Source organism: Lolium rigidum, chromosome 6 (genome assembly GCF_022539505.1).
Source record: "Lolium rigidum isolate FL_2022 chromosome 6, APGP_CSIRO_Lrig_0.1, whole genome shotgun sequence".
Classification (NCBI taxonomy): domain Eukaryota; kingdom Viridiplantae; phylum Streptophyta; class Magnoliopsida; order Poales; family Poaceae; genus Lolium; species Lolium rigidum.
Genome location: NC_061513.1, coordinates 132680800 through 132708369, shown reverse-complemented (window position 1 = coordinate 132708369; position 27570 = coordinate 132680800). Strand labels below are relative to the sequence as shown.

The following is a 27570-nucleotide window of genomic DNA, read 5'->3' as shown; positions in this document are numbered from 1 at the left end:
TAGTAAATAAAGCAAACTAGATAAAGTAAATGCAAGTAACTAATTTTTTTGTGTTTTTGATATAGAGAGCAAGACAGTAAATAAAGTAAAGCTAGCAACTAATTTTTTTGTGTTTTGTTTAAGTGCAGCAAACAAAGTAGTAAATAAAATAAAGCAAGACAAAAACAAAGTAAAGAGATTGGATTGTGGAGACTCCCCTTGCAGCGTGTCTTGATCTCCCCGGCAACGGCGCCAGAAAAAGAGCTTGATGCGTGCAATTAACACACGTCCGTTGGGAACCCCAAGAGGAAGGTGTGATGTAGACAGTAGCAAGTTTTCCCTCAGAAAGAAACCAAGGTTTATCGAACCAGGAGGAGCCAAGAAGCACGTTGAAGGTTGATGGCGGCGGGATGTAGTGCGGCGCAACACCAGGGATTTCGGCGCCAACATGGAACCTGCACAACACAACAAAAGTACTTTGCCCCAACGAAACAGTGAGGTTGTCAATCTCACCGGCTTGCTGTAACAAAGGATTAACCGTATTGTGTGGAAGATGATTGTTTGCAGAAAACAGTAAAGAACAAGTATTGCGATGGATTGTATGCGATGTAAAGAATAGGACCGGGGTCCACGAGTTCACTAGAGGTGTCTCTCCCATAAGATAAATAGCATGTTGGGTGAACAAATTATAGTCGGGCAATTGACAAATAGAGAGGGCATGACAATGCACATACATGATATGATAAATATAGTGAGATTTAATTGGGCATTACGACAAAGTACATAGACCGCTATCCGGCATGCATCTATGCCTAAAAAGTCCACCTTCGAGGTTATCATCCGAACCCCTTCGGTATTAAGTTGCAAACAACGGACAATTGCATTAAGTATGGTGCGTAATGTAATCAATAACTACATCCTTGGACATAGCATCAATGTTTTATCCCTAGTGGCAACAGCACATCCACAACCTTAGAACTTTACGTCCTTGTCCCAGATTTAATGGAGGCATGAACCCACTATCGAGCATAAATACTCCCTCTTGGAGTTAAGAGCAAAAACTTGGCCAGAGCCTCTACTAATAACGGAGAGCATGCAAGATCATAAACAACACATAGGTAATAGATTGATAATCACCATAACATAGTATTCTCTATCCATCGGATCCCGACAAACACAACATATAGCATTACAGATAGATGATCTTGATCATGTTAGGCAGCTCACAAGATCCAACAATGAAGCACATAAGGAGAAGACGACCATCTAGCTATTGCTATGGACCCATAGTCCAGGGGTGAACTACTCACTCATCACTCCGGAGGCGATCATGGCGGTGAAGAGTCCTCCGGGAGATGATTCCCCTCTCCGGCGGGGTGCGGAGAGCGATCTCCTGAATCCCCCGAGATGGGATTGGCGGCGGCGGCGTCTCAGTAAGGTTTTCCGTATCGTGGCTCTCGGTACTGGGGGTTTCGCGACGGAGGCTTTAAGTAGGCGAAAGGGTAGGTCAGGGGGGGCGTCACGAGGTGGCGACACAATAGGGCCGCGCGGCCAGCACCTGGGCCGCGCCGCCCTAGCGTGTCGTCGCCTCGTGGCCCCACTTCGTTTCCTCTTCGGTCTTCTGGAAGCTTCGTGCAAAAATAGGACCCTGGGCATTGATTTCGTCCAATTCCGAGAATATTTCCTTACTAGGATTTCTGAAACCAAAAACAGCAGAAAACAGCAACTGGCTCTTCGGCATCTTGTTAATAGGTTAGTGCCGGAAAATGCATAAATACGACATATAATGTGTATAAAACATGTAGATATCATCAATAATCTGGCATGGAACATAAGAAATTATCGATACGTCGGAGACGTATCAGCAGCGTTAAAGGTTATTTGAATAAGTCTTTTTCAATGAAAGACCTTGGTGAAGCAGCGTACATTTTAGGCATCAAGATTTATAGAGATAGATCAAGACGCCTAATAGGCCTTTCACAGAGTACATACCTGGACAAGATTCTAAAGAAGTTTAGAATGGATGAAAGCAAGAAAGGGTTCTTGCCTATGTTGCCAGGTAAGGTCTTGAGTAAGACTCAAGGTCCGGCTACAGCAGATGAAAGAGAGCGGATGAGCAAGATCCCCTATGCTTCGGCAGTAGGCTCTCTCATGTATGCCATGCTGTGTACTAGACCGGATATCGCACATCTTGTTAGTTTGACCAGCAGATATCAAAGTGATCCAGGAATGGAACACTGGACAGCGGTCAAGAATATCCTAAGTACCTGAAAAGGACTAACGATATGTTTCTTTGTTATGGCGTTGACCAAGAGCTCGTTGTAACCAGTTACACCGATGCAAGTTGGAACACCGATCCTGATGACTCTAAGTCTCAGTCTGGGTACGTGTTTATATTGAATGGTCCGGCAGTAAGCTGGAGCAGTTCCAAGCAGTGCACGGTGGCGAAATCTTCAACAGAATCTGAATATATAGCGGCTTCAGAGGCTTCATTGAAAGCGGTATGGATGAAGAGGTTCATTGTTGAGTTTGGTGTGGTTCCTAGTGCATTGGACCCGTTAGTCATTTATTGTGACAACACGGGTGCCATCGCCAATGCAAAGGAACCAAGGTCACACAAGAAGCTAAAGCATATCAAGCTGCGTTTTCATTCGATTCGCGAGTACATCGAAGATGGTGAAGTGGAGATTTGCAAAGTACACACAGATCTGAATGTTGCAGATCCGTTGACTAAAGATCTCCCTAGGGCAAAGCATGACCAACACCAGAATGCCATGGGTGTTAGGTACCTTACAATGTAATCTAGATTATTGACTCTAGTGCAAGTGGGAGACTTGTTGGAGATATGCCCAAGAGGCAATAATGAAGTGGTTATTATAATATCTTTGTGTTTATGATAAATGTTTGCATACCATGCTATAATTGTATTAACCGAAACATTGATACATGTGTGTTATGTAAACAACAAGGAGTCCCTAGTAAGCCTCTTGTATAACTAGCTTGTTGATTAATGGATGATCATGGTTTCGTGATCATGAACATTGGATGTTATTAATAACAAGGTTATGTCATTAGTTGAATGATATAATGGACACACACCCAAATGAGCGTAGCATAAGATCAAGTCATTAAGTTCAATTTGCTATAAGCTTTCGATACATAGTTGCCTTAGTCCTTCGACCATGAGATCATGTAATCACTTACACCGGAAGGGTACTTTGATTACATCAAATGCCATTGCGTAAATGGGTGGTTATAAAGATGGGATTAAGTATTTGGAAAGTGTGAGTTGAGGCATATGGATCAATAGTGGGATTTGTCCATCCCGATGACGGATAGATATACTCTGGGCCCTCTCGGTGGAATGTCGTCTGATTAGCTTGCAAGCATATTATTGGATCATAAGAGATGACATACCGCGGTACGAGTAAAGAGTAGTTGTCGGTAACGAGGTTGAACAAGGTATGGAGATACCAATGATCAAACCTCGGACAAGTAGAATATCGTGTGACAAAGGGAATCGGCATCGTATGTAAATGGTTCAATCGATCACTAAAGTCATCGTTGAATATGTGGGAGCCATTATGGATCTCCAGATCCCGCTATTGGTTATTGCTCGGAGAGGAGTCTCGACCATGTACGCATAGTTCGCGAACCGTAGGGTGACGCGCTTAAGGTTCGATGTCGCATAAGTAGATTCGGAATATGAGATGGAGTCCGAAGTTTTTGTTCGGTGTCTCGGATGGGATCCAGGACATCACGAGGAGGTCCGGAATAGTCCGGAGAATAAGATTCATATAAGGGAAGTCATTTTCCGGGGTTCGGGAAAAAGTCCGGTGTTTTGACCGGAGCTTCTACAAGGTTCTAGAGGGCCACCAGTGGGCCCACCACCCCGGGAGAGGCCACATAGGCGCCACATGGCATGGTGGGTCCTGCCCACTATGACATGTGGGCCCAGGCCGGCCCACCCCTAGAGATAGAATCTATCTCTAATTTAAATGGTTTAAATTTAGAGATAGAATCTATCTCAAGATTAAAGTGTTTAAACGAAGAGATAAAGGGAAGACTTGGGGGGAAGACTTCCCCCCTTCATGCGCCGGCCAAGGAAAGAGGTGGGGCCAGGGGGAAACCCTAGGCCGACCCCTCCCCCTATATAAAGAGGGGAGGGGGTGGCCGGCCACCACACCTCTGTTCCAACCCTAGCCGCCCCCTCTCTACCTCCTCCATACACTGCTCCGGCTTATGCGAAGCCCTGCAGTAATTCTTCTCCACCACCACCACCACCATGCCGTCGTGCTGCTGGGATTCCGTGGAGATCTACCACACCTCCGCTGCCCGCTGAAACGGGGAGAGGAAGGGGCTTCATCGACACCGTACGCACGACCGAGTACGGAAGTGCTGCCGGATTACAGCACCGGAACGATCGTCTGCACCAACAACGAGATTAATCTCGTAGGCTTTGGAATCTTCGAGGGTTAGTCTCATCTCCATCTCGTTGTTCAGATCTCATAGATTAGATCTTGGCTTTTCCATAGATTAGATCTTGGATTGATTCGTCTTTGCGGTAGGAAATTTTTTGTTTTCTATGCAACGAATCCCATCAGAATTCGTATCTCACAATTTTCGCAGCTGGATCATTCTTGGTAACAAAACTTTGCTGATTTCTTCCAAAACTTTCATCCTGAAGCTAGCTGCACTTCTGTATCATTATATAGACACATCAATAAGCAGCAGGAGGGGGAGGAAATGGCACCTCCAAATGCCCTTCCAGCATCAAGATGACACTCTTGATTGACGGCCTCGACGTAGGCTCTCCTTGCACGCACCAGATTCCGACCTTCACCACCCGCTCGATGGCCGCTGCATCGACCATCTCGTCGCTGTTGATGGCCTTCTTCACATCACCCCTCAGAAGCCACTCGTACACGAGCTCCATCAGCGTACGTTCCTCGCCGGCCTCCTCCATCTCCATACTCCGCCTGCACGTCATGATCTCGAGCAGCACCACGCCGTAGCTGTACACGTCGGCCTTCACCGTGACCGGCCCGGCACCCCTGTACCACTCTGTTGCCAGGTACCCTTGTGTCCCGCGGACGCCGGTGAAAGTGCGCGTCTGGTCCGGCTGGAGCAGCTTGGCCAGCCCGATGTCGGCGATCTTGGCCGTGCCGGCCGCGTCCATGAGGATGTTCTGCAGCTTGACGTCGCAGTGGATCACGCGGCTGTCGAGCTCGTCGTGGAGGTAGTGCAGGCCCCGCGCAACGTCGAGCGCGATGCGTAGGCGGTCGGGCCACGCGAGGGGGAGGTAGGCGCCACCCTTGAAAAGCAGGTCGGCGACGGAGCCGTTGCTCATGAACTCGTAGACGAGGAGGCGGTTCGCGCCCTCGTGACAGAAGCCGAGGAGGCGGACCAGGTTGCGGTGGCTCGTACGCCCGATGGCGCGCACCTCTCTCTAGAACTCCCGCTCGCCGTCCTCAACGAGCTTCTCCAGCCGCTTCACGGCGATGGCCTTCTCGTCGTTGCGCAGCGCCCCTTTGAACACGGTGCCGAACGCGCCGCGGCCAAGCGGGTCTCGGAAGCAGTACGCCGCGCGCTCCAGCTCCTGGTACGTGTACGACTTCAGGGGCGCCGCCGCCTCCTCCTCATCCTAGCCCTTGCCGGCGTGGGCGTTCGCGAGTGCAACGTGCCGGCACACGATACTCCGATTCACCCGGAGCAGGCTGTGCCGACCCAATAAAGGCGGACAACGCGACGAATGCTAGGATGCCAATGCAAACCAACGAGATCATGGTCACGCGCCCGACGGGTTTGTTATTGGTACCCGTGCCGCTGCCGCCCAACGCCGGGTTTGCCGCTCCCCCTGTCTTGACGGACAACGTGTATCCGCCTCCTGCGTGGCCGTATCGCAGAGGGAGCTGCTGCTTCGTGCACGTGCCGTCGTTGGCGTCCCGCAGCACGGCGGCGCAGAATGTTGAATAAATTCAGTAGCCGTTAGACTAGTTTTACAGTTTCAGAGTTTCAGTTCTAGGTGTCATGTTTATCTCTTCAGTTAGCTATTTCGTAGCTGGGCGCTGACGCGGTTTGTGCGCAGGCCCTGGTCTTTAGGATCGTCGTGGGCTCGATCCGAGGTGTGGGATGGCGCATCTCTATAGGGATCGTGGCGAGAGTCACGGCATGTCTTTGCTTTTCCAAAGAATAAAAGGAGAAAGAGAAAAGCAGTAAAGTTTTACGCTGCACAAAAACCTGAGTGTTCATTGTCTACCTTTTGCTCTCTCTCTCTCTATTCGATCGCGTTGTTGTAGGTTGAAAGCTGACAAGTGGTATCAGAGCCACAATGAGGATGACGAAGGGTACGGGAGATCCGTCCAAGAACCCCCACGAGCAGAAGGGTGAGGACGTGGACAAGCTCGGGACGCCGTCGGCATCATCACGCGCGCTCACCGCCCCACGGGCTGGGCGCGATGCGGCAGGGGTCGCGTCCACGACGTGGCCAACCCTGACGCGCACCAACTACAACACCTGGTCGCTCCTGATGAAGGTGATCCTGCAGGCCAGGCGCCTATGGAACATCATCGACACCGGAGTAGGAGAGTATGAGGATGATCGTGCAGCCATGGAGGGGATCCTTCGCTCTGTACCAGCGGAGATGATCCCCATGCTCGCCATCAAGGAGACGGCGAAGGAGGCCTGGGACGCCATCAAGACGATCCGCGTCAGGGCCGAACGTGTGCGTGAGTCGAAAGCGCAGATCCTGCATGGCCAGTACGAGGAGATTCGCTTCAAAGCGGGTGAGTCCGTCGATGACTTTGGGTTGCGGCTGCAGGAACTAACCCACCAGTTGGAGGTTCTCGGCGATCCAGTCGACGACAAGAAGGTGATCCTCAAATTCCTCCGCGTCGTCCCCAAGAAGTACAAGCAAATGGCACGGTCCATTGAGAGTCTCCTTGACCTCAAAACCATGTCCATCGAAGAACTCACAGGTCGTCTCAAGATCTGTGAGGAAGACGATGTCGAGGACGAACCCGCAGGGGCACGTGGTGGCGGGCAGCTACTGCTCACTGAGGAGCAGTGGCGTGCACGCATGAAGAGCCAGGAGAGCGGTGGATCCTCTGGCGGCAGCGGTAGCAAGAACCGTCGCAACAAGGGTCGTGACACGCGCGACAAAGGGCAAGCTGGCAACCAATGCCGATGGCGCCGCCCGCGATGACGAGTGCTGCTACTGCGGCAAGCTCGGGCATTGGGCGCGCGATTGCCACAAGAAGAAGAGGGAGGAGGCCCAATTTGTGAAGGAAGGCGAAGAAGAAGGGCAGCAAGCGCTGCTGATGGCGCAGCTGTGCCCCACCGCCGACGAACCTGAGCACATTGGCGGGCGCATCTTCCTTAACGAGGAGCGGGCCAAGGTTCGGCTTGGTGACGAGCGCGAAGCAGTGGACGTTCCCTGGTACCTCGACAGCGGCGCGTCTAATCACATGACGGGCAGCCGCTCTGTCTTCGCCGACCTGGACGCTCGGATCACGGGCTCGGTACGTTTCGGCGACAACTCCATCGTCGACATCTACGGCAGAGGGACCGTGGTGATCATGGTGCGCGGTGATGAGCACCGTGCGCTGACGGATGTGTACTACATGTGGGGACCCCGGACTAGCTGTCCGAAATACCCTGTTATGTATACAGTTCACGATCCCATGATCAGTGCGCCGTGAACACATAACCGAACTGATATCAAATTACATCCTTCATTACAAAACGGAAGAAGAAAATTACAATAGGTCACATGACCAATCTTTACATAATAGCCTCGAAGGGCCTAATCTAAACATCAGAGTAGCGGAATCACATCAGCAGCGCAGATGCCAAGTCATCTGCCTTAACCCTACAGGCAACTGACTGGGAAGACGTTCCTAGCTCGCATAGACGTCGTCAACTCCTTCGTCATCTGTCGAACTCCTCCAAGTCTGGCCAAGTAAATAGCCAGGGACAAAGCCGTGAGTACATTTGGAATTGTACTCGCAAACCATCAAGAAGGTACTTTGCAAGAGTGCAAGATAACAAGTGCTAATCTAGATGACAAGAGGGAAGAGATAATTTCTCTTGTGGAAATAGCATGTAGAAGAGAAGTAGTTTCGCTTGTGGATATAGCATCCCGACATCTTAGAAGAAGGGGATACTCAAGGGGTTCTATGACATCTCTATATCTTTGTTGAAGAAGATACTTCAAAAGAGTTCTACAACATAAAACACTAGGGAGGGGTAACCCAATTTGTTTCCTTTCCGACCATCTCCATATGGTCAACCAAACCATTCCCGTACCCTTCCGGTACTCCGAAAACAAGTTCCTTTCTTTCATTTTCCAAACAATTTTTGTAAACCAAAAACTCATCAGGCTAAGCAACGGCCATTCCAACCGTCCATGACCGCGGACGCGGCTATTCGAATAGATTTAACTCTGCAGAGTGTGCGCACTTTCCCCACAAGATCTGATAAATCCGCCGGGATCATCCCCGGTTCGTCATACGAAAGTATGCGAGTCTCGTATAATCAGTCGAAGCCTTTCGCCCATTCAACTTAGCAAGAGGTCCTACCCTATGGAGTATGTACCTCCCCGGCACCGTGGCAGCTCACCTCCCTTTTGAGCGTGGCTCCACCGCCAAGCCAGGAGACCCATAGTGTCTTCCGGACGGGTCAGCCCCGAAGGCCTCCCGTTATACTATTATTCCAACCATGACAACCCGGACTCGGGGGTAACCGTACCCTTGTATAGTTGTGCGGTGCCTCATGCTAAGAAGAACAAACGTCAAGCTAAGCCCCGTGCCCACGTTGGAGTAATGTGGTTGCGCTGGTTAATTGTCACGGGTGAATACTTAGACACCAAAGTTTTCGAAAACAAGATTCTCTTTTCAACCATCTTTGCCAAGATCATTTCCTTTCGTAAACACACACTTAGGTAAGTCCAACTTACCCAAGGTTTTCAAAAATTCTTTTCAACAAGGTCTTTTTCCAAGGGGTTCCCAACCTATAGTTTTATTAAGGAACTAAGAGTCACAATGACATGATGCTAACCATCATACCACTAAGGGGATGATAATTGAGGTGTCAAGGGGATCATACATACTTAGGATAAGCATGTATAAGGACAACATAATTAAGATGATTCAAACAGGGGTCATGATGTTAATCATCATACCACTAAGGAGATGACAACATGGATATGGTCAAGGGGGCATACATGCTTAGGGTAAGCATGCATAACATCAACAAGGGGGTTCACATACTTGGGAGTAAGTATGCAAAGCTTCAACAAGGGGTTAAACATACTTGGGAATAAGTATGCATAGAGTAGAGGACCAAACATCACACATGATACAAGGAACCAAGTATATAATGGAACAATGAACACAACAAGAAGGATAAATAGAAAGAGATCAAAAGATGGCTTGCCTTGGTTGGCTTGTTTGTCCCTGGACTTCTCCAACTCCGTCAAATAAGACTTCCAACAATATAAATAAAATCCTCGTCCGATTCCACTTCTTCTTCTTCTTCTCTGGAATTGTTCGCATCTAACGCCGGAAAATATAAAAGGAACACAATCAACACATTGCACCAACTAAACAAACATGCAACAATCAAAAAATAACCACTCAACCAAGGCTAACATACTAAGTACTTATAGATACCATGAAACAACTTTAATAGTTTTAATTTAGAAAAGATTTATTCACCTAATAAGGGTATGAGAGCCTCACAAATTAGCAATTGCCTCTCTTGGTTACCACCAACGCATAAGTCAATATCCCTTGGTAGATAACACCACCAAGGAGACAAGTTCATTGGTTTTACATAAAAAGCATCCATCTTTTCTTTACAAACATTTTTGGAAAGGCACACATTACTTTTCCTATTTTATTTTGCTTGCACAAATACTACCCAATACTAGGAAGTAAACAATATGCCACACCATTTTGAAAACTTAAGCAAAACAAAAGAGCTTGGTTTAATATTGGGAGGTTTTGTTTGGCAAGAATAAAACACAGGTTGGCTACTTTTAAAATAAAGTGATGGCAAGGGTTTGAATAACTCAAGGAGATTTTCAAATACATCATTGCATGTGACACATATACTTGCAAACAGAGACAAAATTTCTTGAACAGAGACTAACAGAATTTTTAGAAGATGGAAAGTAACAAAACAAGGTCAACACAATTGGATTCGTCCAAAAATATTAATCCTACAATTTTAGGAATTTGTTAGAGTCTGCAGTACACATAGAATAGGTTTAATTTTCCAAAACTCGTACAAAAATCATAATAATATGGGACCAGTTGGATTGGAAAGGTAATGAAATTTCTGATCTAATGCAATTGGTTTCATTTGATTTGAGTAAGCATAACTCGAGATATTTGCATTTTAATGCCTCTGGTTTTAGCACAATTTTAAAAAGAAATTTGAATTCGAGATCCGGCGGGAAAGCTTGGGCCGCGCAGATTTGAGAAGTGGGCCGGCCCAAGGGGATTTCCAGGTGGAGGGTGGGAAAAAAAAGAGAAAGGAGAAAAGGGACCGGGCTGGGCCCCGCATGCATGGCCAACATGGCCTTTAGGCCATGCAGCGCTTGGACGTGGACAGACGGCCTCCTGGGCGTGTCTTCGTCCTCCACGAAGCCACGCAGGGACGCGGGCGGGCGGACGGGAAAGTCTGGGAGGCGGCCGGAGAACTCACCGGCGAGGGTCAGGGCACGGCGGCGAGGTCGAGGCTGGTCGGCAGCGTCGAGGTACGGGGCGGTGATGATCTGGGCAGCGTCCTTCTCCTCCTTCCCGGCTCCTTCCGACGGTGGCGGCTTCGTGGTGCTCCCCGGGCAGAACATTGCGGCAGCGCTCTCCGGCGTATCTGGCGAGGAAAGGGAGCAGGGTGAGGATCTCTGGGCGACTAGGGGTAGGATGGAACGGAGAGGAGGCGTGGGCGATGGTGAAGACGAGCTCGGCAACTTTCTCGTCACCGTGCGGTGACCACGGGTGGTGGCGCGGTCTTGGCGAGCAGCAGCCCTGAGCAGCTCACTGGGCGCTCTCAGGGGGATCTGTGGAGGTGGAGGAGGGAGTGAAGTGAGGCTGTGAGGGAGAGGAGTGGTGCGGGGGTGGGTTTTTATAGCCAGAGGGAGGGCAACGGACGGGGTCGGGGTGGTGGCGATGGCCAACCAGTGAGCCAGGGCTGGCGTCATCCTGGTGGGGTCGTGATGACGTCCACGGGGTGGCGTCAGCAGGGTGGGAACCGAGGCGTCTGGGAGAGGGAAGGCCGAGCGGGATCACTGCACTTGTGCGGGAAGAGTTCTGAGCGTGCAAGTCTCCCAGGGGCTAGGATTTCGGTGGGTCGGGTGGGCTGCTCGTCCTTGGGCTTGGCTGGAAGAGAGGGAGGGTCCAGAGAAGTCCAAGAGAAGTGGGTGCGGGCCAGGAGGGTGTAGGGCTGATGGGTAGTGCATGGGCACCATGGTCGGCCATGCACAAGAAGAAAAAGGATGGGAGGGAAAAAGAGAGGGAGGTGTCCCTCCTAGGGTTGGCAAAAAGGAAGACAAGAGAGAGAGGGTGCCATGCAGGGGTGTGCATGATCAAGTGACATGTTTTAGAAGAAAAAGGTCAAAGCAAAAGAATTGGAGAAAGAAGGAAGATGAGAGGTGGTGTGGTGGTGATGATGTCAACTTGGTATTTGAAACAAAAAGGTAGGGAGAAGAGAGAGTGCATGGTGTTGTTTGAACAAGTGATGAAAGGTTTACACAAGATTGTCATATAAGGTGGGTGGGAATGGTGGTACCCAAGTTGAATTTTGAAGAAAGATCAAAAGAGTAGGTGAGAAGGAGTAGAGGTGAAGCAAAGGGACATTGTTGAAGTAGATCAAGCTACTTTTGTTAGGTGAGGTATAGGGCAAGATGATATAGAGAAGGTTATAAAAATGGTTAGGCCAAGTTGAAATTTTCTTGAAGATATATGTATACCAATGGAGATTGATTTTTTTGACAAAAAGGATTTTTCCAAGGTCAATACTATATGGAGGTGTGATCTTGATTGATGGATAGGTGAGATGTCTTAATGGTAAAGGCAATGCCATGGGTATTTGATCACAGATTCAAATACCATTGAATTTGGTGTCTATGGCTTTGATTTTTATTTAGATTAACCAATTAGGCTAACTTGAAATATTTGAAAAAAAGAGGAGAGGGTTTTAGAAGAGTAGAATAATCCATGGAGGAAAAGAAAATGTAGATCATTCTATTTTATTTTAGGAAACCAAAACTACAAATAAAAGCTTTTACAAGATTTTAGAGTCACATAAAGTAAGGATAAGCCATTTGGTAAATACTTTGTGCCAAACTAAAACTATGTCTTTTTAGAAACTCTTTTGTGATACCATGATCAAAGGTGATCGTAGTCAAATTTTTAATCAGGAAAGATTTTTGGCAAGATACTTTTAAGATTTTGAGTCAGGACAAAATAACAAGAGGTTTTGGGGTTTAGGTCAAAAGGTTCAATTATTTTTAAAGAGAGGAGGTTATGGTAATACAAGAGTGACCATAGCTCCACTATTTTCTGGAGACTAGAAATAGTGTGATGAGGTACTTATGGGAAAAACACCAAGCATAGGGTTTATGCATTGGTAAAGAAATGAAAGGAATTTTCCAGGGCCACACATGTGTTTTATTTAGTGAGAGGTTTGTTTTTACCACGAGATGTGTTCTGCTTTGGGGTAGCTCAAGACAAAACTCAATAAGGAGATCAAGACAATACATCTATAAACAGATCAAGGCAATTCATTATATCAAACAGACCAAGGAAATTTATCTTAGTTAGTCTTTAGAAAAAGTTTTTGTTCCCCCTAATTTTTGCATTCTGGACAACTAATCAAGGTTGCAAAAGTTGGGGTGTGACACTACATCCCTAAGCTGAAGACCAGCATCGTGAGCTTGGGCCAGCTCGACGAGAACGGGTGCCCGTCGGTGATCCGTGGCGGTTTCATGAGGGTCTAGGATCGCAGCGATCAACTCCTGGCTAAGGTACCTCGTTTGCCAAATCGCTTTTACAAGGTTGCTCTCCATATCGCACAGCCCGCGTGTCTCACTGTTCGCAGCACCGATGCGGCGTGGGTGTGGCACGAGCGGCTCGCGCATCAGAATTTCGGCGCTCTCCGTATCATGTCAAGGCAGGAGCTTGTGCGCGGCATGCCTCACATTGATCATGCTGATCAGATCTGTGATGCGTGTCTGGCGGGGAAACAACGACTAGCATCGTTCCCGCAGGTGGCCAAATTCCGGGCTACTGAGCGTCTGGAGCTGGTCCATGCGGATCTGTGCGGTCCCATTACACCGCCAACGCCCGGCGGCAAGAGGTATTTCCTGCTGATGGTGGATGATTTCAGCCGTTTCATGTGGCTGGTGCTGCTCACCACCAAGGACAAAGCGGAGGCAGCCCTTCCTCGCGTCAAGGCCAGCGCCGAGGTGCAGAGCGGGTGCACGCTCCTAACGCTGCGTACCGATCGTGGCGGGGAGTTCACGTCGCGCTCCTTCGAGGAATTCTGCGCCAACAATGGCGTGCAGCGGCACTTGACCGCGCCGTACTCGTCGTAGAAGAACGGCGTGGTTGAACGGCGCAACCAAACTGTGGTGGCGGCAGCACGCAGCATGCTCAAGGGGCGTGGCGTTCCAAGCACGTTCTGGGGGGAGGCGGTGACAACAGCAGTGTACCTGCTGAATCGATCCTCCACGTGCGCCATCGAAAACGCCACTCCGTACGAGCGGTGGCATGGCACGGCGCCAGTTCTTCATCACCTGCGCGTTTTCGGAGGCATCGTTCACGTCAAGACTGCACGGCCACACCTCAAGAAGCTTGAGGACCGCAGCACCAAGATGGTGATGCTCGGTTACGAGCCTGGCACCAAGGCGTACAAGGTCTTCGACCCACTCACACAGCGTGTCCATGTGACGCGCGACGCTGTGTTCGACGAAGCCGCAAGCTGGAGCTGGGAGGTGGACGGAGTAGCCACACTGCGAGGGGACTTCGAGATCGAGTACACTCCACCCGTGCAGAGCCACGTGGGCGGAACCCGTCTCCACGATGCCGCTCCTGTCGCGCCAGAGCGCGGCGAGAGCATGCACGGTACGCCGCCGGCCTCGCCAGAGCGCGCCCAGGACGCGCACGGCACGGAGGAACCTGGAACGACAGCGCCACAGCGTCAGGCCGAGGTGGAGTTCGTGACGCCTCCTTCATCGCCTACCCCATCGGCAGAGGAGCGTGACCCAGATGTGCGCCGATACAGGACAATGCAGAATATCGACGAGGTGCTCGAGCAAGAGCTGCATCTCGCTGAGGGGGAGGAACCGGCCACCCTCACTGAGGCACAGGCCGACGCTGCCTGGCGTGCCGCCATGGAAGAAGAGATGGGCGCCATCATGGAGAATGACACTTGGGAGCTCTGTAACTTGCCAAGTGTCCATCGTCCCATTGGCCTGAAATGGGTCTACAAGCTGAAGAAGAACCCAGCCGGAGACGTGGTGCGGCACAAGGCGCGGCTCGTCGCAAAGGGCTACGCCCAGCGTGCCGGTATTGACTTCGATGAAGTCTTTGCGCCGGTAGCTCGCCTTGACTCAGTGCGCCTGCTGCTTGCCGTCGCAGCACATCAGAAGTGGGAAGTCCATCATCTCGACGTCAAGTTTGCTGATGAGGACATCCCTACTACACCACTACCTCTGTCATTGATAAATGAAGATGAACCTGCTGTGAAGCTCAAGTCCAATGAAGTTCGGATTGGACCAATTACAAGGGCTCGTGCGAAGCTACTTAAACAACAGGTGAACTTGTTTCTAAAAGGTATTTTGATTGATGAGAACTTTATACTGCCTAAGTCCTATTACTTATGTATCATCAGGTATCAAGAGGAGACGAACGTCGCACGAGGAGTAGAGGAGGAGCTGGACATGAAGACGGACGTCAAGATGGACGTGAAGCTGGACATGGAGCTGGACATGAAGATATCTCATGGTCGCGCGAGGGAGGAGCGGGAGGCATGCGCGAGAGGAGAAGACGACGTCCAGGCCAATCCAGAACCCGGTCAGACCGGCCTCCAGTCCGGTCCCTGGCCCGGTTGACCGGTCGCCAACCGGTCGCCAACCGGAAGGGACGCATCGTACCGGGCAAAAACCGGAAAGTTGCGAGGTTTCCGGTTGCCGCCCGGTTGACCGGACGCCAGACCGGCTGACCCGGTCCCTGGCCCGGTTGACCGGATTCCAGACCGGATTCCTCCGAGTCTGTCTCGACCAGATCTATTCTGGGTCGGTTATTCTTGTATCTTTTCGACCAGAACTCGTCCCGGACACCTATAAAAGTGCCCAGGACGCCCCTCTAGCTACTTTAGACCACGTTTAAGATAAACCCTAGTTCTTAGTTGTTTGCTCTAGCAAAACTGTTGAATCCCTACACCATATTGCTTGATATTGTGTAGATCCTGAAAAAGTCTTCTGTGATCTGTTGTTCCATTGGGAATTAGACGGTTGCAACTTACCGCTTCGTGGTCGGCGGCTACGTGCGCAAGTGTGTGGAGTTGCGAACATCTTGCAGGGTTGAGAGCTGTTGCATTGGCGACAGGGACCAATCGAGAGATCTCGTTGCGTCATACAAGTTATCATCCACTTCATCATCGTGTTTCTCCGCTGCCATCACCCCGTGATCATCATCACCGCTGTTGCTTACTGAGAAGATCGGGCCACCCCTTATCATCTTGGTATCAGATTTCCAGTTTTCCTCGGTAAGCCATCCACAATCCACCCCATAGTTGAGTTGTGAGTGTTTCCTATCCAGAAAAAGCCATAAAAAGTTAGGGTTAGGGTTTGCCATAGCCTTAGATTGCACTAATTTCGAGTTTTAGTTGCTTTTCGTAATTGTTTTTGCGTATCTTTTCTTTCCTTCTAGTATTTTAGGGTTTGAGTTTACTCTATCTTCTTGTGTTTATCTAGTTTATCATAGTGTATCAGTTTTTGTTACTCCGAGTCCACATAGCGTACAGTGTGCTTGTTCCCAACCATAGACACAGCCTATCGATATAAAGTGACTAGGAACTTCCCCAGAAGAGACTAGTTTTACCGCTCGACAGGCTGCTTGTTAGGTTATCGGTGCTTTGCATATTTCTGTTGGTCGTGTTATCAAGGAGTTGTGTCATATATCAAAAAAAAAAAATTGAAAAGAAGCAAAAAGAGCTACATAGCTGCGTGTGTTATACAAAAGAAAAAGGGATTTCTATTTTCGTGCCCTCGGGTCCTTAGTTGTGCTCAGTTTTCCCCAGCTCGTTAGTTTTTCCTCAGTTTTCCCCTCCCTCTAGTTTGAAACCCCTCGCAGACGCTCGGACGGGAGGGTTGCCGTCGAGTCGGAGGCCTTACCGTTACCGTTAATCCGACGGGTGGGGCTGCACGGAGGGCAGTTCCTCTCGACCCGTCTCGTGCCGACAAATGGGGCTGCTCTATAGGGCTGCCGCAGCAATTGACCGGTGGGGTCATCTATTTTTCAGGAAAAGTCATATATTGCCGCTCTGAGGGGCTGCCGCAGCCAATGACCAGTGGGGTCATCTATTTTTCAGGAAAAGACATATATTTGCCGCTCTGTGGGGCTGCCGCAGCCAATGACCAGTGGGATCATCTATTTATTTATAGAAAATCATATATTGCCGCTTTGTGGGGCCTCCGCAGCCAATGACCGCTGGGGTTGTCTATTTATTTAGAGAATATAATATAGAGCCGCTCTGTGGGGCTGCCTCAGCCCATGGCAGGTGACTATTTTCGTAGCTTAATCTAAAGTGACTCTTATGCTAAACATTGTGCATAATATATAGAAAATAGCTAGATCTCTAAATATATAGAAAATAGCTAGTAGATCTCTAAATCGATGCATATGAAGCTACATATATATTCTTGGTCATAATCCCCTTATCTAAAGAGGATGGATGCATGGCTTCACGTCGTCGTCACTTTCATCGTCAGTATCTTCGTCGTCCGAGTAGTAGTACTTCACCGCACATTGTTCCGTCGAACACCTTCACCGTGAGCACATCATCGCCTTCATATTTGAAGTGTACGTAGTAGCCGAAATCCACACCGTGCGCGATGGCGAAATTCTCCCAGCCCTTGTCGAGATACATCCGGCCTTGTCCGTCAAATAGGACCTCCACGGTCCAGAGACGAGGACCGCAGTCAGCTGCTCGCAGATACACCTTAGCTGGCTCCTGGCCGTCAAGATAGGCCGCAAACTTTTTTGGGAGTGCCCGCAAAGAGATCGAGCGCCGATCGTTTGAAATTAAAGGTTTTTTAGAACATGCCCATAATTAATCACATGCATCATATATGTGTGAACGCGTACGTACCTTCTTGACCAAAGGGTCTTCGTAGATGACGATGAAGAACTCCTCTATGATCAATGGCAGTGTTGACGACGGTGGTGGTGGCAATGATGATGATCCACCACCCCGGCTGCCCCTTCCCCTTCCCCTTCCCCTTCCCCTTCCGGTCCGCGTCCGAGACGTGGAAGCCATGGCAATGGATGATCAAGTGTATGTGAACGAAGAAGAGAGAGGCAGAACCTATTGACACAAGGGATGGCCGTTGTGGGTGTTTATAAGGGAGAGATGACCGTTGTAGGGGTTTACACAATAAATTAAGGAGGAGGTGACCGTTGTGGGGGTTTACACAATAATTTAAGGAGGAGATGACCGTTGTGGGGGTATATATCTCAACAAAAAAGTAATGCGGACTATTTTGACGGAAATGGAACTTCGTGATTTAGTTTATCATTTTACCGTGAAAAGTAATGCCTAAAAGAAATGGTAATTCGTGATAGTTTATCATTTTACCGTGAAATGGCTACAAGAAATGGGTGATGGTGTATCATTTTTTGCGTGAAATGGCTACAAGAAATGGGTGAAGGTGTATCATTTTTTGCGTGAAAAATAATGGCTACAAGAAATGGGTGATGGTGTATCATTTTTTTGCATGAAAAGTAATGGCTAAAAGAAATGGTGATGGTGTATCATTTTTTGCGTGAAAAGTAATGGCTAAACAAATTGGTGATGGTGTATCATTTTTTGCGTGAAAAGTAATGGCTACAACAAATTGGTGATGGTGTATCATTTTTTTGCGTGAAAAATAATGGCTAAACAAATTGGTGATGGTGTATCATTTTTTGCGTGAAAAGTAATGGCTACAACAAATTGGTGATGGTGTATCATCTTTTGCGTGAAAAATAATGCCTAAAAGAGTTTATAATTTAGCTCGTGAAAAATAATGCAGAAAACCAAACTTTAGCGTACTCGGGTAACCGCCCTTAAGCATACATAGAGGGTGGAAGCTAACCGCCGACAGAGAGAGAGAGGGTGGTGGCCCCGACCAGAGAAAGAGAGAGATAGGGGTTATCCTGCCCGTTAAATCCTACGATCAACGGTCGGCGGACACGATCCGCGTGACATCGACTAGACCAATCAGGGCAATGTTGGGCGTCTGTGAGAATTTGTGAAGGGAGAGGGCAAAACTGAGTAGTATCAAGAAACCAAGGGCAAGTGAGTAGTAAACAGACTAAGGGATTCAAATATGAGATTTAAAAAATGGAAAATGCGTGTTTGGTACAATGAAACCCATCTTGGCCTACCTCAAACTATTTGCAATACAAATATACATGAGTGTGAAAATTATGGCCTCATTCAGACAAAGTATGTTTTGGGGAAAGCTGTTTTGGGTAGGGCTTATTGTGGAAAACCATGCACCTTCATAGCTACTAGGTGATTTGAGAAGTGGCAATTGGTGGTAAAACTTGATTTATCTATGATTTGAGAAGTGGCAATTTGTGCTAAAGACTCCATGAGTAAGTGCCACTCTTTTTGGGAATTTTTTGCACATTAAATAACTCATTTAACTAGTTAATCCCATTTGTTGACTCTCTGTTGACCAGCCACTTGAGGGTAAAACCGAGTAAATTGCACTAGCCGAGTATTAGCACTCAAGGCGAAAACCGAGCACACAAAAAATGCTAGTATATGACTCGAGGGTATACCCGAGTATATCTAAATTTCCGGGGTTAGACTCGAGGACGCGTGTTGCGGTGCAGAAGTGGAAGACGTGCCATTGTTGACGCGTGTCGCGGTGCAGACGTGCAATAGTGGACGCGTAGGACGCGGGTCGCATTTAGGACGCGTAAGTCTCCCTCCCTCTGGACACAGTACGTCTCATTCTCGCTCACGCACGAAACCACCCCTCTCACGTCCCATCAACTTCTCCAAAAAACCCCAACCGCCGTACGAGCGCTCCCCTGCCGGCGATGGAGAAGAAGAATGCGCCGGCGGCCATCGCCCCCGAGCCCGTCGCCTCCCAGCCCGTCGCCTCCCAGCCCGTCGCCTCCCAGCCCGTCGCCGCCGAGCCCGTCGCCTCCGAGGGCGGCGCATCCAAGCGCGGCGCCTCCGTGAACTAGGCCTGTCTCACGGCCGACGGACCACTTCACAAGATCGGCGAATGCTTATTGGCGAATGAGGAGTACGTGGACACCTACTCGCTATGAGGCAAGTCCGTAGAAATTGGCGCTCGGGTTTACCTGATCCCGACGTGCACCTGCACGAATGGATCATGCTAGACCACGCCCTTCCATGCGCCGCTGAGTTCACCTTCCTCCATCTCGGCACATCCCGCTACGTCACCATAGATCTATCTACAGTTCGTGCAAGGTTCAAATTCCTCCATATCTATAGGGTTAATCTATTCTTATTTTCAATCTTAGTGCTGAATGTTATCTTCATCAATATATTTTAGATTCTACTTCGTCGGCTTTTCCCGTGGCGTCATCGTGCTTGCCCAGATGACATAGGCATCCCCAATGAGCCTGCCGAAGATAGTACCCAGGGTTTACTGGAAGCCCATGACTCGAAGAATAAGAAGAATCGGAAGCCCAAGTTGTTATTAAGGAAAGCTAGAGTTGTATTAGGAGATGATGTTTGTAATCTTGCGGGATGAGTTAGAAACCTTCCCGGACTCTGTAACTTGTACAATACGAATCCCTCGGCTCCACCTCCTATATAAGGGGGAGTCGAGAGACAAAGAAAGCATCGAATCTACTATCAACACAACCCTAGTTTTATATTCCTCGAGTACTTTTCGGCTGAAACCTTCGAGATCTACTTGACCTCTACATCTAAATAAACCCTAGTCTACAATCCGTAGGCATTGACAAGTTAATCCCTTGTCAATTGGCGCCGTCTGTGGGATTTAGAGGCGACAAGGAGCTGATCTCGATGGCACGTTCAAAATCATCGACTTCATCGGTGGCAAGCAACATCATGGATAGAGGTAAACAGATCGAAACTAGTCTAGTTGATTTTATACCTCACCCGCCCTCCCGTTTGGCTGCATATGCGTATCTGGAGGAGCCCATGAAGATGACGTTTGGAAAATTCCACTTCTGCGTCGAGAAAGAAGGAGCGTATCGTCTCGAAGTTCCGATCTCGTCGGGTTTATCGGCGGTTGGCCCTGACTCCTCAAACTCAATATCATCCATCGAGTCAAGCGACGAAGAGATTTCGTCGCCACGCTTCATCGGCAGCAGGGCAAGCGAAAAACTCGCCAAGATCTTTAGCGACATGTCCTTCGAGTCATCTGCGGACTACTATATAAGCGATGATTCGAGCGACACCGATAGCTTCGACTTCATCGACAAATCCATCTCTATTGGGAAGGTCTTCACCAATCTCTATGATGGTGTCACCAAACCAAGCAAAGTGAAAACTCCAAAATATCACCAAGTTTATGCCATTGGAGAAGCAAGTCGCGATCAAGAGGAAACATCAGAGGCTTTCGACGATTTGGGAAACCCCTATGTCGATCCCTCAGATCTAAGGAGAGGTTTGGGCACTAAATATGTTGGGCCCACACCACGTGTCAGAGTTCAACTTCCACAAGCAGCATGGGATAGAGCCGCGAAAGCTTTGGATGGCTCTGAACCAATGGAGACAACTGCCACGGTAGAAGAACTGCAAGCATATCAATATAGGCTCGCCAGAGAAAGAAGGGAATTAGAAAAACAGACAGCTGTTCTTAATAGAAGAAAGGAAGCAGCTTCCGCGTCAAGCAGGCGAAGAGCGGAGTTAAGTCGACAGTCAGGAACTTCGGGAGATAGTTACAGAGAAGCTCGGAGGAGAGCAAGATCTCGGCTGCAAAACATACCGGAGGCTGAAAGAGAAACTTTAATCCAAAACCTCGACATGTCCTTTATGTCAATCGACACGAGGGGGAATATTATCCCAAAAACACCAGAAGCAGGGTATATGGCGACACAAGCTTACATCCTGGCGTCCAGACCACCTCCCGGAGATCCAAGAGAAGCGTTGTATAACATGGCCATGGCAGGATGTGGCGCCATGGGAGCAGCGTTTGCAGCTACACCTCCCGAAGGAACTGCAAGGCAAAATAGTCCGAGACCTACCGCAGCAGTACAAGATCCACCGAGAGCGAGTGAAGCCAGAGACACGACGACTCAGGCCAGAGTGGATAGAGCGCGACAAGAAAGAAGAGAACGTCGGCATTCACCAGAACTTGCTGAAGAAGATATGTGTGGACTCCCATGTTTTACACGACGGGTCCGAAAAACTAGAGTTCCATCAGGATTCAAGCTACCCGATAGTTTCAAGAAATTCGACGGCCTGCAAGATCCCGAGGATTGGTTAGTCGATTACCTTGAGACGGTGAAATTAATAGGCGGAACAAGAGCAACAGCCATGCAGAGCATTCAAATACATCTGAGCGGAGCCGCCAGATCATGGATAAAGAAGCTTCCCCCAGGCTCCATCGACAGCTGGGAAAGTTTCGAGGATGTGTTCATCAAGAATTTCCGGTCAACTTGCAAGAAACCTGCGACACTAGAGGAGCTGAGGTCATGTCGACAAAAGCATGATGAATCAATGAGGAAATACATCCAAAGGTGGAACATCATCAAAAACTCGGCAAAAAATATATCCGACGAGAGAGCGATAGATGCGTTTGTAGCGAGGAGTTCGACGAGGAGATTTCGTGGAGGACTTGGGAAGGACAAACCCAAGGACGAGTATCAGCATTAATGGAAATAGCAAACAGATGGGCAGATGGTGAAGATGCAGTACATAACAAACGACATAGGTCCCCAGAGGAGGACCGCAGTCGAAATTTTCAAAATAGACGCCGATTTCCTCGACAATTTTCAAGTTACGACGCACCCGACCAAATATCGGCTGGTTTTCGAGGAAACAATGGAGGAAACAATAAAGATGATTACCAAAGAAGTAATGTTCAGCAAGGCGACAATAGAGATAACAGGCAAAATAGCGAATCAAGGTTCCAGAGACCTTTCGTAACTCCCGAAGATATGATGAACGGGCCGTGCCAGATGCATTTTTATCTCGACAACAATGGGAAAAGACAATCAGGACATCTGCAGAAAGATTGTCGCAATTTCCAAGCAATGTTGCGGGCCGCAGGGATGGCTAATGCTTACGCAGCAAATAGAAACCCCCAAGGGCCCAGGAGTGAAATCCACCTGCCACCTCCTCCCGCGATCACGGACAAAAATCGACATCAGCTCAGAATAGCGGCAGCACCACAACCACCTCCATATGTTGATCCGAACAATAATGGTGCGGTCTCGATGATTCAAAAAGCTAGGCCATCTAATAGGGCTCAGAAGGTAATCTCGCGGCAAGTGTTTATGGCAGAAAAGATGCCTCCACCAACGGTTGAGTACCTAAATTGGTCAGGGCAAGACATTGGCTTCACAATAGCGGATCACCCGCAGCAAGTTCCTCGACCAGGGCAATCAGCACTTATCTTACCAGCAGTAATTGCAGGATTCGACGTATCTCGAGTATTTATAGATGGAGGCAACAGCCTAAACCTCATGTACGCAGATACACTAAGTAAGATGAACATCTCCTTAGCAAATTTGAAACCAACCGACACACGTTTCCACGGCATCACACCAGAGAAGCCAAGTTACCCATTGGGGAGGATCAATCTCGACGTTCAGTTTGGGACCCGAGAAAATTACAGGATAGAAAGGTTGGAATTCGAAGTTGTCGATTTCCCGTCGCAGTACCACGCTTTGTTGGGACGCCCAGCGTATGCCAGGTTTATGGCGGTGCCACACTACACATACCTGCTTTGGAGGTTGCCTGGGCCCAAGGGGCCAATCACAATCAAAGGAAGCTTCGCGTTAGCCGATAAATGTGACAAGGATTTTCATCGAATATCAGAAACTTTCGGGATGCAAGCGGAGTATGAAGCATCAAGGCTCATGACTGATTATGATGTGCTGCCAGATGTAGGGAGACCCAACAAGGAGTCAACTTTCAATACCGCAAAAGATTCTAAGGAAGTGCAGATTCACCCGACAGATCCGAAGAAAACGATGTCCATCGCAACAAACATGGACCTCGCATAGGAAAGCGCGCTCGTCAAGTTCCTCCGTGAGCACTGGAAAATCTTCGCATGGTGTCCAGCTGACATGCCAGGAGTACCCAGGGAACTTGCCGAGCACCACCTAAACTTGGATCCAATAGCACGACCAATCAAACAACCTTTGCGGCGTTTTTCGGAACCAAACCGCAAAGCCATGCTGTCAGAAATTGATCGACTCAGAGAAGCTGGTTTCATTAAAGAAATATCTACAGAGGCCACCTGGGTAGCTAACCCAGTGATGGTGCCGAAGAAACATACGAAAGTCCTTCGCATGTGTGTCGACTTTACGTGTCTCAATAAACATTGTCCAAAGGATCACTTTCCCCTCCCAAGGATCGATCAAATCATCGACTCCACGGCAGGATGCGAACGTCTTTCCTTCTTGGACGCATATTCTGGTTACAACCAGATCAGATTAAAAGAAGATGATGAAGCAAAGACAGCGTTCATCACACCGTATGGCGTATTTTGTTACAGAACAATGCCTTTCGGGTTGAAAAACGCGGGAGCAACATATCAACGGATGATGCAGAAGTGCTTAGCAACACAGATTGGGAAAAATGTACAAGTGTACATCGACGACCTCGTCATCACATCAAAAGAGGGGGCAACATTAATCGAGGACTTCATGGAAACTTTCGACAACCTCGACAAATTTTGTCTCAAGTTGAACCCGACGAAATGTTCTTTCGGTGTTCCTGCAGGAGAACTTCTCGGGTTCCTAGTTTCAGCGAGAGGGATTGAAGCAAATCCCGAAAAAATACAAGCTATCGTAACAATGAGGAAGCCAACAAAGTTGAAGGAAATACAGCAGTTAACTAGGCGAGTCGCAGCTTTAAGCAGATTCGTCGCCGAGTCGGGAGAAAAGGCGCTACCGTTCTACGCCTTAATCAAACAAGGAGAGAAGTTCCAGTGGAACGAAGAGGCTGATAGGGCCTTCGAGGACCTCAAACGGAAAATTTCGACACCACCAATTTTAGTGGCGCCAAAAGAGAAGGAACCACTCCTGTTATATATTGCGGCTACACCTCAGGTGGTCAGCACCGCGCTAGTTGTCGAAAGAGAAGAAGAAGGAAAACTCCATGGAGTGCAGAGGCCAGTATATTTCATTAGTGAAGTATTATCGCCTTCAAAACAGAGCTACCCGCAATACCAAAAGCTAGCATATGGAGTATTCACAACCGCAAGAAAACTGCGGCACTATTTTTCGGCGCATCCGATAATAGTGGGCAATGAGGCGCCTTTATCCAATATACTCAACAATCCAGAAGCTACAGGCCGTGTCTCCCTTTGGGGAATAGAACTTTCTCCTCGGGACATCACGTATGAAAAAAGAAAGGCAATAAAGTCACAAATTCTACCGAGACTTCATTGCGAGTGGATGGAGTTGCAAAACACAGGACCTCCGGATTTATCGAGAACCTGGACTATGAACTTCGACGGGTCCAAAAGGTTAGAAGGAGCTGGAGCAGGGGTGATACTCATATCACCTGAAGGCGACAAATTGAAATATGTTCTGCGGATGACGTTCCCAAACGCATCTAATAATGAGGCAGAATACGAAGCCCTTATACATGGGATGAAGATGGCGAAAGCCTGCGGCGCAACTCGACTAAAAATATTTGGCGACTCACAATTGGTTGCTCAGCAAGTCATGAACCAATGCGACGCAGTCAATGATAGCATGGTGGCATACAAAGAGATGTATAATGAACTAGAGAAGCTGTTTGATGGATGCGAGGTAAACCACATCAGCAGGCTAAGTAATGATGAAGCCGACGTTCTTGCAAACATCGGGTCGCAGTGCCTCGCAATCCCGCCAGGCGTATTCTGGGAGGAGATAACAGAGAGATCCACAAAGCCGAACAAATCAACAAAGAAGGAGAAGAACGAGAAACCCTCGGGGGCTGCGAAAGAAACATCGGAAGAGGAAGAAGAAGAGGAACATGATCTAGTACTGATGGTACAAATCCCATGGATGCAGGTGTACATATCATATATCCTAAGGAAAACAATACCCGACGATCCAGTTGAAGCAAGGCGAGTTATCAGGCGCTCCAAAGCATTCACAGTGATTAAAGGGGAGTTTTACAAACGAAGTATTTCGGGTGTGTTACAAAGGTGCGTCACACCCGAAGAAGGAAGGATAATCTTAAAGGAAGTACACGAAGGAGTATGCGGCCATCACGCAAGCAGTCGAGCTATCGTGGCCAAGGTTTTTCGAGCTGGATTTTACTGGTTGACAGCAATCGAGGACGCAAAAGAGATAGTGTGAACTTGTGACGCGTGCCAGAGATTTGCCGCAAAACCCCACTCTCCGGCGGCGGAATTGATGCCCATACCTTTATCTTGGCCCTTTGCTCAGTGGGGTCTCGACATGGTGGGAAAGTTACACAAAGCCTCGCCAGGAGGATACGAGTATATGCTCGTCGCGGTCGACAAATTTACCAAGTGGATAGAAGCAAAGCCGATAAATTCACCGGATGCAGCATCAGCAATAAAATTCGTGAAGGGCATCGTTTTTCGGTTTGGAGTACCTCATAGCATCGTCACGGACAATGGCAGTAACTTCACATCTAAGGAATTCAAAGCATACTGTGCAGAGGTAGGCATCAAATTGCACTTCGCGTCAGTTGCACATCCTCAAACCAATGGTCAAGTCAAGAAAGCCAACGACATCATCTGCAATGGCATCAAGAAGCGCTTGTTAGGGCCACTGGAAAAAGCACGACACACTTGGCCAGAAGAGCTGCCGAGCGTGTTATGGAGCATCTGAACAACGCCAAATACAGCGACACATGAGACTCCGTTTTTCCTGGTCCATGGGGCAGAGGCAGTGCTGCCAATAGAAATAGAGCACGATTCTCCGAGAGTCACGGAGTACAATGAAGAAGTCTCCAGGAAAGCATTAGAAGATGACGTCGATGCACTCGACGAAGCTCGAGACGAAGTACTGTCAAGGGTCACTAAATATCAGAAAGACCTCAAAAATTACCACAGTCAACGATTGCGACCAAGGTCCTTTCAGGTTGGAGACCTAGTTCTGCGACTCAACAAAGAGCGTACTGAAAAACTTGAGTCGCCGTGGCTTGGCCCTTACGTCGTCACAGAAGTCATCGAAGGAGGAGCGTACATGATCAAGGACAAGAAGACAGGGAATCTCGAGAAGAACCCCTGGAATGTGGCACAGCTATGGCGTTTTTACGCTTAGTGTCGAAATATAGTCCTCCTTGTAAAAATACAATGTACTGAAACACCCGCGAGTTTTCAGACGCACTCTTTTCCTTTTTCGGGGCACCGAGTGGGGCCGGGAAAGGTTTTTAATGAGGCGGGCTCACGGGGCTGCAATAAAATAAAGATAGTGGAAATATATATCTTTTCTTCGACACGATCAGGGGCTTACGCCTTGAAGCTACAATATAGATGAATTTAGTTGATAAAATTATCTCGCCTTGGTATTGAATACCTCGCCAGGTAAAACGAAGCTACAAAATAGCAATCAGACAAAATACTCGGGGGCTAGTACCCGCAAATATAGTATAAAGAGATTTACCACCGAAACACTCGGGGGCTTGAGGAGGAAAAATAGAAATATCGAATAACTTTACAATGTAGAATATGTGTGCAACATACAAGACGCAATTCCTGAGAAAACTTGACAGGACTAGAAGGAACGTCAACGACGGCTCAGTATATTATCTATAGTCATCCGTCCAGTATTGGAAGTACGAGTACTATGTTCAGCATAGCTACCCCTTACGAAAAATTCAGCATCCATCCGAAGAAGTTCATCCATCATATCTTCGGCAACAGGGGTCACATGATCCTCAAGCTTGCTAACATCCCTTCTTCTTTTCGCCATCTTGGCTAAGCACTTAGTAACAATCTGGCTCATGTCAAATTTGGGATAGCAGATTTTGATCATCATCATAGCAAACCGGGCACCGGCAGAAAGTTCAGCTCGCACGAAGTGATGGATACGAGGAGCATCTTGAAATTTTTCCAACAAACCAAGAAGAGTATCGGGCGCCTCGTTCCGAGGAAATAGCGTCTTGTATACCAGGGTCAAGGTTCTGGCGCAAAAATCAAGAAACTCACGAACCTGTCAGGCGTGG

At 48.4% G+C, this 27570-nt stretch overlaps 1 pseudogene; it reads right to left on the bottom strand.

Moving 5' to 3' along the window:
* Positions 1 to 4699: 4699 nt before the first annotated feature.
* Positions 4700 to 27570, bottom strand: part of LOC124663308 — an 80598-nt pseudogene continuing 57727 nt past the window's right edge.